The sequence below is a fragment of the Phascolarctos cinereus genome, unplaced genomic scaffold (assembly GCF_003287225.1).
Source record: "Phascolarctos cinereus isolate Bilbo 61053 unplaced genomic scaffold, phaCin_HiC Scaffold_4;HRSCAF=312, whole genome shotgun sequence".
Classification (NCBI taxonomy): domain Eukaryota; kingdom Metazoa; phylum Chordata; class Mammalia; order Diprotodontia; family Phascolarctidae; genus Phascolarctos; species Phascolarctos cinereus.
The window spans coordinates 411,716,952-411,726,247 of record NW_027555847.1 but is presented as its reverse complement, the minus strand read 5'-3'; the positions used below and the strand labels follow the sequence as shown (position 1 = coordinate 411,726,247).

Here is a 9,296-nt window from a genome sequence, read left to right as displayed (position 1 = left end):
CACCCCAGTGGTAAACAATAACCTTAATAGGATGACTAAGCTTCTTTGTAGATGACTATGCCACATTAAAATACAAAAATCCATAAACAAGCAGACAGTTAACAAACACTAGATGTGGACTTACTGGAAATTCTTAACCGTATACTAGTCTCTTCTCAAATCAAATTTCAAAATGCTTTGTCTCCTAGTTAGTACAAGTCACTGCATTTCTCTAACAAAGTAATGAAAGCACAGCTAGTGCAAGAAGACTTAAACCCATTCAACTACTGGGCTGAAAAAATACTTTGGTTGGTTCTTCAGAAGGATTTCTTTTTTTTCTAAACCAATATTGGTCTGAAATAACAGTTTGGATAATTTTTGCAGCTGCAGTCTAATAGCTACAAGACAAAAGACTTCACAGGAACCGAACCATGTAGCAATGGACATGCCTTAGGGGATTCACTGCATTCTACATATCCGGCAAAAATTATACTATTAAAATGCTAGGTAGAACGAACCTATAGTTTGAACTGGTTCTTAAATGTTCACTTTTTCTTTTTTTCCTTTTTTAACAAAAATTGTTTACTTGATTCTACCAAGAAAATACAAAACATAAGGCTGTAAGTAGCTACTAGTTGTGTTTAGGCTGGGACGGTGCAGTAATCCTCAAGGCCACAGCACACACTGCTCACTGCTGCTTGCACTTGGTTGCGTTTGGATCTTTCTTCGGATCATATTCTGGATCATTTTCCTCATCAGCTTCTTTTTCCCCTTCCTCATCATCAGCCTCTTCACCTTCTTCATCATAATCATCATCCTCATCTTCAATAGCTTCTCCTGTGAAGTATAATACTGATCTTGGGACTATACGCTCACGTAAAAAGTGACCACTTTCAAAGTCTGCTGTACGGATAGCTTCTGCATCATCATCCAGGTCTCCACTCTCAGGAACTTCAGGAGGAGAAAAGAAATTGAAGAAAGAATCATTGGAAACTGTTTTTGTCACAGTTCGAACAGTCCCACATCCCTTGTGTTTCTGTTTCTTCTTAATAGTTTTCAAAGTGACATTTTTCCCTTTTTTCAAATCTCCCTGACACCCTGTACAACTCATAATTTCTGGTCCATCAAAGGAGAAAGGATCAGAATCATCTGGCTCTGACCACATATGATATGTCTTCGTCAACACCTCATTTGTGAAATATTCATTGGGTTCAAAGTGAAATTCTAATGTAAAACTCATAGGTTGGCCAGAATCTGAGAACTTCACTTTAATATCTTTCAAGTGCTTCAGAATAGGTTCATCATGTTCCTGAACCATATCACTGAGCAAGTCAACATTTTTAAAAACAGTCAGCCAAAATTCAGGAATTCCTTTAGGGTCTTCTTTTTCTTCATCTTTTTTCTCCTCTTCAAGCTTAGCCTTCTCTTTCATTTCCTCTGAAATCTCTTCATCATCATCTGGTTTCCATTCACACTTTTCTTCTGTAGGTTCATAAATTGCATTAATGATTTCACTTCTCTTATCAAAAAGTGTCTGGTAAAGAACAGCATACTTTTTTCAAGAGCATGAACTTCCTCATAGAACTTGGCTTCTATCTGTGCACATTTCACCTGAAGGTTTTTGAGGGCATTCACACGCTGCTTAACTACTTTTGGCAAGCTTTCAATGTATCCAGTTGATGTTCCAACTAAACCATCCAGTCTTTCTTGAAGAGCTGCAAGAATCTGAGGATTCTGCATCATCTGAAGCAGTCAACTGATGAGCTTTGCTGTTTGCAACTTCACCAGTTTCTTCTTCTTCCACTTCTTCAACATCTTCCATATCTTGCTGGTCAAGTTCGTTTTCTTTGTCATCAATGTCCGCCATGTTGTAAGACCTCTGAATATTTGAGATCCGTGGCTGCTGCAGGGACCAAGCCGCCGGAGCTGCGCAGGCTGTGATTCAGGGCGGCGGTGGAAGGAGACGAAGGAGGCGGCGGCGCGGCAGGAGGAGGAGGAGGCGGAGGCGGCGGCGCGGCAGGAGGAGGAGGCGGCGCCCTCAGCAGATGGCACTAAAAAAGCCAAAGAATTTTCTAAAAGGCATGTTTTTAAGTTACAGAAAGTCCTAAAACTATCTATTATCATGTAAAAGTTTCAAACATTAACAGAAGGATTTTACATAGAGTTGAAATCAGCTCTCATGTTTTGAAGCAAATCATTTAATTAAAAGAAAGATGAGTGGGGCAAAATTTGTATTTTAGGTGGTATTAAAATCTATGTGTTTCTATTCACAGCATTACGCTTGATCAGAGATTGTTATATTGCATTATTTGTGCCCTTTATAATTCCTCCTTTCTTCTGCTTTTCTTTTTTGGTTACTTCCTTATGAAAATGGATAGATTATGTTAAACAAATCAATTTATTTTATTTTTTATGATCAGTCCTGTTGAGAAATTCTGAGGTAGCACAGGCAACCGAAAGTTACAGAGAATGTCACAATTCTTATTTTGGCTGACAGTTCCTCTTTCTCTTCCTATGTGGTAGCTCCCCATTCCCTCAAATCCCATATGTATTTATTAGGTTTCTCATATTTCTAGCTTTAGTAACTCTTCAAAAGGCCAATTTATTACATGACATATCAATGTGAATTATATATACACAGGCATTTAGAGATGAAAATGGTCTCAAATGTCAAGAAACTTAATTTAATTTTACAAGTCACATCAACAGATGAAAACAACTAAGACCTTCGGAAATAAAGACTCAAATCATATATAATTAGTGGCAGAACTGAGAGTGAAATACAAATCTCTTGATTCCTAGGTCAGCATACTTTTTGCTACACCAAGCTTCATTTTTTTTAATATAGTATTATTGATTATATATAGCTAAAAACAAAAAGATTTAACACTGTTTGTAAGAGAGAGATGATAGAAGATGGTAATGCTAATCATGAACAAGGATTATTCAGATATCGCTCCAGTGTGTTTACATTGAGGATCAAAGCATTTATAATATTAATAGATTTAAAATCTAGAGGCCATTTATAGTACCTTTAATCTATTTTAGAAATGAAAAAACTGAGACCTGGAGATATTAGGTTATGTGACCAAAGTCACAACTAAATAGTGGCTGAATTACTCATAATAGCTAGGACTTTTGGCTTTCAGTACAAGATACAGCCTTTTGCATTCAATATCTTATCGCTAAACACTTGTGAAACCAATGTGGATCATAATAGAGGAGAGAGGGTATATTGTGGCATAGTGTTATATCATATATGTGTATTAACTTATTTTAAGTGTGTTGCACTCATATGAGGCAAAAATCTGTTAGACAATGCTGCAGTATATGGAATAAATAGGGTGTGAACTTACTGATTTAGGAGTTAACCTATGCTGACCTGATCATAAACCTTGGAACAAAGGCGAAGAAAAAAATGGTTGGAGAAAGGAGAATAGTTTTTTTTTCTTCTCTAACCCTGTGAAATAATTGATTTTGTCACTTCCATCTACTTTTTTCCCCCCCAACTCTCCAGGACTATAGAAAGAGAATTGTTTTACTATTTTAACATTCATGCCAGTATAATAATTTGATAAGAAAGAGAAAAACTTAAACTGCTGGGTCATCGGTGGAACAAGGTGGAGGAGCAGATATTTTCTCTGATTCTCACAACTTTTCAAACCTCTCTGAAACAGACATTATGCACCATAGATAACAAAACTTCAGCTGTTTCCATGTTCTAGGACATCCAGAATTAAAACAAAAAAGAAAAAAAAATGAAATGACACACTTCCCCAACCTCATACACTACTGGTAGTGAAGCTACACTAGCATGCTCAAAGACACAACACAGGATTATAACAAAACTGGTAACACCTCCTATGCTGTGATACACTCTCCACCTTTCCAGTGGTTTAAGCTATAGGAATTTAGCCACAACAGCCAGACAACACCACCACAACCTTGCAGAAGCCAAGCCTGCAAGGGGGCCTCAACTGTTTAGCAACTGTGTTACAAAGCTCCAAATTGCCAATACCAGACCAGAGAACTGAAGATGAGAGGGCATAGGACAGAGCAGAAGACTGTGTGTGGGAGTGGTGGGCTTTTCATACACTCCACTAAGCCTGAGAAAAGAGCATAGCATCTAACTGGGGCCAGTTCTTACCACCCAAAGTTACATGGGGCAGAGACCTAGACTAGTGAACCATGAATTGCCCAATGTGGGAAGAAGCTAAGACACACCGCAATCCACATCCATGGCAACTGCAACTAGAAGCAATGGATTCACAAGGCAAGTGATAGTTGAAGATGTGTGTGGAAGAAAGATTTGGATTGCCAAAAATGTCAGAAAGAAGAAAACTCAAGGGCAGAGCCAAGATGGCAGAGTAAAAGGAGTGATGTGCTTGAGCTCTTCCCCAAACCCCTCCAAATACCTATAAAAATGGCTCTAAACAAATTCTAAAGCAACAGAACCCACAAAAAGAGAGAGTGAAACAAATTTCTAGCCCAAGATACCCTGGATAGTTAATCAGAAAGGTATATCATGTTGGGCTAGGAGAGGAATGCAGTTTGGCATGGGCACGCATGCCTTATTGAACCTGGAGCAGGTCTCAGAGAACTGAATCATAGGCAGCTGTGGCAGTTTCCATACTTCTCAAGCCATGAATGTCAAAGACAACTTAGAAGGTCAGTAGGAAAACTGTGTCTATGGTGATCGAGAAGCATGGGGTCCCAGCCCCAGTCCCTGAGCATGGCCCCAGGGCCGTGGCTCCCTCCAAAGCTTCTGGCCCACAGACTGAGAGGGAATTCAGAGGCTGATCAGAGGGGGATTGCAGGGATCTCTCTGCTGGTGCAGGATTCTCTTGCTTTGCCTGTGCTTGGATCTGAGTAACAGTTCTGGGTGGCAGTCCTGGGGTGAAAAGGAGCACTAGTGTGGTAGAGCTTGTAGTGACAGTGAAGAGAAAATCCTCCTCACAGTTCCAAGACAGAAAAGAGTGTTTGTGGTCACTCACAGACAGAGCACAGGCCAGGAAAGGAGTAAACATCTCGCCTTCAATCATGGCATCTTGGAAAAACTGAAAATGTAGAGATCCCTAGAAGTACCTCTTAATACAGCTGCACAAAACCCAATAACCTTGGGACAGTACATTCTCCACACTGGAAACAGACCCCTACATTAAGAAAGAGTTTATAACTCAAGTAATTGGCTGAGATCATGAGCAAGCGGAACAAAAAGAGTCAGACCATAGAATCTTTCTTTGGTAGTAAAGAAGATTAAAACATACAATCGCAAGAAGACAACAAAGTGAAAGCTCTTACATCCAAGAAAAATATGAATTGGTCCCAGGCCTTGGAAGAACTCAAAAAGGCTTTTGAGAAGCAAGTAAAAGAAGTAGAGGAGAAATTGAGAGTGATACAAGAAAATCATGAAAAACAAGTGAACAGCTTGCTAAAGGAGACCCAAAGAAATACTGAAGAAAATAACACCTTAAAAAATAGCCTAACCCAAATGACAAAAGAGGTCCAAAATGTCAATGAGGAGAAGAATGCCCTAAAAAGCAAAATTGGCCAAATACAAAAGGAAGTCCAAAAGCTTATTGAAGAATATACTTCCTTAAAAATTAGAATGGAGCAATTGGAAGCTAGTGACTTTATGAGAAATCAAGACACTGTAAAACAAATTCAAAACAATGAAAATGTAGAGAACAATGTGAAACATCTCATTGGAAAAACAACTGACCTGGAAAAATAGGTCCAGGAGACATAATTCAAAAGTTTGTGGACTGTCTGGAAGCCATGATCAAAAAAAGAGCCCAGACATTATCTTTCAAGAAATTATCAAGGAAAACTGCCCTGACATTTTACAACCAGAGGGAAAAATGGAAATTGAAAGAATCCACCAATCACCTTCTGAAAGAAGTTCCCAAAGGAAAACTCCTAAGAATATTGTAGCCAAATTCCAGAGTTCCCAGGTCAAGCAGAAAATATTGCAAGTAGCCAGAAAGAAACAATTCAAGTATTGTGGAAACACAATTAGGATAACACAAGATTTAGCAGCTTCTACATTAAGGTACTGGAGGGCATGGAATATAATATTTCAGAGGGCAAAGGAGATATGAATCACCTAGCCAGCAAAACTGAATATATTCCTTCAGGGGGCAAAAATGGTCATTCAGTGAAATAGAGGACTTTCAAGAATTCTTGATGAAGAGACCAGAGCTGAATAGAAAATTTGACTTTCAAATACAAGATTCAAGAGAAACATGAAGAGGTAAACAGGAAAGAGAAATCATAAGAAATTTATTAAGGTTGAACTGTTTATATTCTTACATTGAAGGGATGATATTTCTAACTTCATGAGACCTTTGTCAGTATTAGGGTAGTTGCCAGGGTAAAAATTATATATAGATAGATAGAGGGCACAGGGTGAGTTGAAGATGAAGGGGTGATATCTGGAGAATAAAATTAAGGGGCATGAGAGGATTATAGTGGGAGAAAGAGAGACAAAGAGGTAGAATGGGGTAAATTATCTCACGTAAAAGAGACAAGAAAAGGCTACTACAGTGGAAGGGAAACAGGAAGGTGAGAGGGAATGAGTGAATCTTATTCTTGTCAGATTTGGAGGAGGAAATAACATACACACTCAATTGGGTATGGAAATCTATCTTACCCTACAGGAAAATAGGGGGGAAGGGGACAAGAGAGCAGGGGGATGATAGAGGGGAGGGCAGATTTGGGGAGGGACTGATCAGAAGCAAGCACTTCTAAGGAGGGACAGGGTCAAAAGAGACAATAGAATAAATGAGGGGGGTGGGATAGGATGAAAGGAAATATGCTTAATTTTTCACAAAAAAAAGAATAAACAAGGTGAGATATTTGGTAATTTCTATAAAAGACATCTTCTGCAAAATTTTATTTTGGATAATATAACACTTGGCTACCCTGGCCCTTGATGCCTGAAAGCCAACTATGTTACATTTCACCTCCTCCAGGGTTCTGCAGTACCGTTAATGAGGTTGGGTGTGCCCAGGCTCTCAGTGAAGGTGTGCCCCCAAATATGCGTATGTGTGTTGGGGAAGGCTCCCCTACACTCGTTTCCACTTAACCACTTTCAGATTAGCTTTTACAAAGAAATGTTTACTTCAAAGGAATAGTAATAAACATATGAACTTTACCACATATGAGAGGAATGATTCTTCCCTCCCTCACAAACATCAGTCTTTGAGGGAGAAGAAAGGAATTAGGTTCACTACTCAATTCCTTTACAGCACGCTCCTAGTTCCAAGTTCAAAATCTGTTTTGGGCTTGAGTCCAGGCACCCTGGCTTTTCCAGGTTTCCTTGCCGGGCTGGTTGGATGCAGCATCCCACATGGAAGCCTGGCTCTATCCAGGGTCTCCATGGTTTGAACTCCCAGTTCAGTGGCTATCACCACTGGCACCTGCAAGAGAGGGAAAACAGAACAGTAACAAAACAACCAGACACATTTCTTGGAGGTGGGGTAAGAGAACATGGGGAAGTCTTCTACCATCTGATTCTACTCATGACACATAAGTTGTGAGTAAAGTATAGTCTTCAACCTCTGGATGCAATAGGAAAAAACAGGCAGAAAGAGATCTCAAGACTATCCCTTTCTGGTCATTCATAGCCCATTCTGTTTGGGTCAATGAAAGGAGACCCTCTCCCATGAGTGTGGTAGGAGAAGTAGGGTGACTTTGTTAGAAGATCTGTGTATGTTCCAAGCCCCATTAAAAGAATAATTGTGATCTTCGTGTGTACACGTGGAATTGCATGATACTGTAATATCTGCTGTTTGGAAACTCACTGCATGATACTAAGGAAACAAGTGAAAGGACATTGATCAGAGAGAACTGCTCTCAATCTGGGATAAGGACTGTGTTAAAAATGTGGCCTTGCCAACTTGCGAGGGACAGCAAATTTCAAATGAGGAAGGTGGCTTGACCAGATTACCTAACATGGAAATATCATGATTCCCAGATTTCCCCTAGCACAAGGATGGCAGCTCCTTCCATTGATTAGCTTCCTAACCAGAAAAGGCTATACATTTACACTTAGCCAGATTGAGATAATTTTTCTCATACTCTTTTTAGCTGCTTCCAGGAGGTAAAGATCACAGTTTACGCACAGCATGAGCCTCACAATATACCCTTCCCTCTCTTATTCTAGGTCCAAGAAATGGGTCTAGTTTCTCTGTTCTGTGTTGTTTGCCCTTCTCAGTTTCAGGTACCACTGGTGATCTCCCTCTGAACCCGGGTGTTTAAGTCATGGCAACCTTCAAGTCAAAACCGCAGGTAGGATGGTGCAGCCAGCCAGCTTGGAGAGAAAACTTTGAAAAGCCAGGGGGCCAGAATTTGGCCCCTAAAGGGTCTAGACCTAGAATTTAGGACTGTGTTATATAGGAACTGAGCTAAACTGTGAACCTAACCACCTCCCTGTGATGCCTCTTTCCCCTCCACTGAGGTGGTATAAGGTGTGAGGAGAGCTACACCTTGCAAGTTTTTTGGGGGGATGCAGTGGCTGTCTATTTAATGTTTTTTTAATTATTTTTTAGGCAATTTGGGGTTAAGTGACTTGCCCAAGGTCACACAGCTAGTAAGTGTTTGGTCTGGGCCGGATTTGAACTCAGGTCTTCCTAACTGGAGGGCTGGTGCTCTAACCACTGCGCCACGTAGCTGCCCCTCTATTTAATGTTAAACCTTTGAAGCACATAGTTTTGTAAGCTTCTTTAAAGCTTCATTTATTTATTTATTTGTTTGTTTGTTTGTTTGTTTGTTTATTTTTGAGTCATACACTTGAAATCAAGTCTTTGGATCTAGTTCCAGGTCAGTTAGTTTGTGTTTTTGTGTGACTGAAAAGTCATTTACTTCTTAATCTCTCAATTGATATATGGAAGGAGAGTGGACTAGATAGTCTATAATGTCTTTTCCAGTTCTAACATAATATTACTGTATTTGTACCCTCTGGTAAAAGGGGAAAGATATGATTAGTCAGATACAGCCAAAGCAAGTAAGCTTCTAGGGACCTGATGATCAGTCTCCATGATAATGAAGACCAGGCAGTATAAGTTGGAAGCCAAACAGGGAATGTTTTCTTTTTTCTCAATCATGGGGCAAGTGCTGGATTTTTTTTTTAATTTTTTAATTAATTTATTTTGAATTATCAATGATCATTTCCATAAAAAAAGAAAATTCAAAGACCTTTAAAATAAGTAGATATATCAAAGTTGTGTATCAACTCTGTAAAAAAGGGAGAAAACACTAATTAACATGAAAAAATGAAACAATTATATCTTAATAGAAATTTTTTTATGGAATTA

At 39.3% G+C, this 9,296-nt stretch overlaps 1 pseudogene; it reads right to left on the bottom strand.

Annotated features, from left to right (window-relative positions):
• Window positions 1-449: 449 nt before the first annotated feature.
• LOC110220401 (nucleosome assembly protein 1-like 1 pseudogene) lies at window positions 450-1,889 on the bottom strand (annotated as a pseudogene).
• Window positions 1,890-9,296: the final 7,407 nt, after the last annotated feature.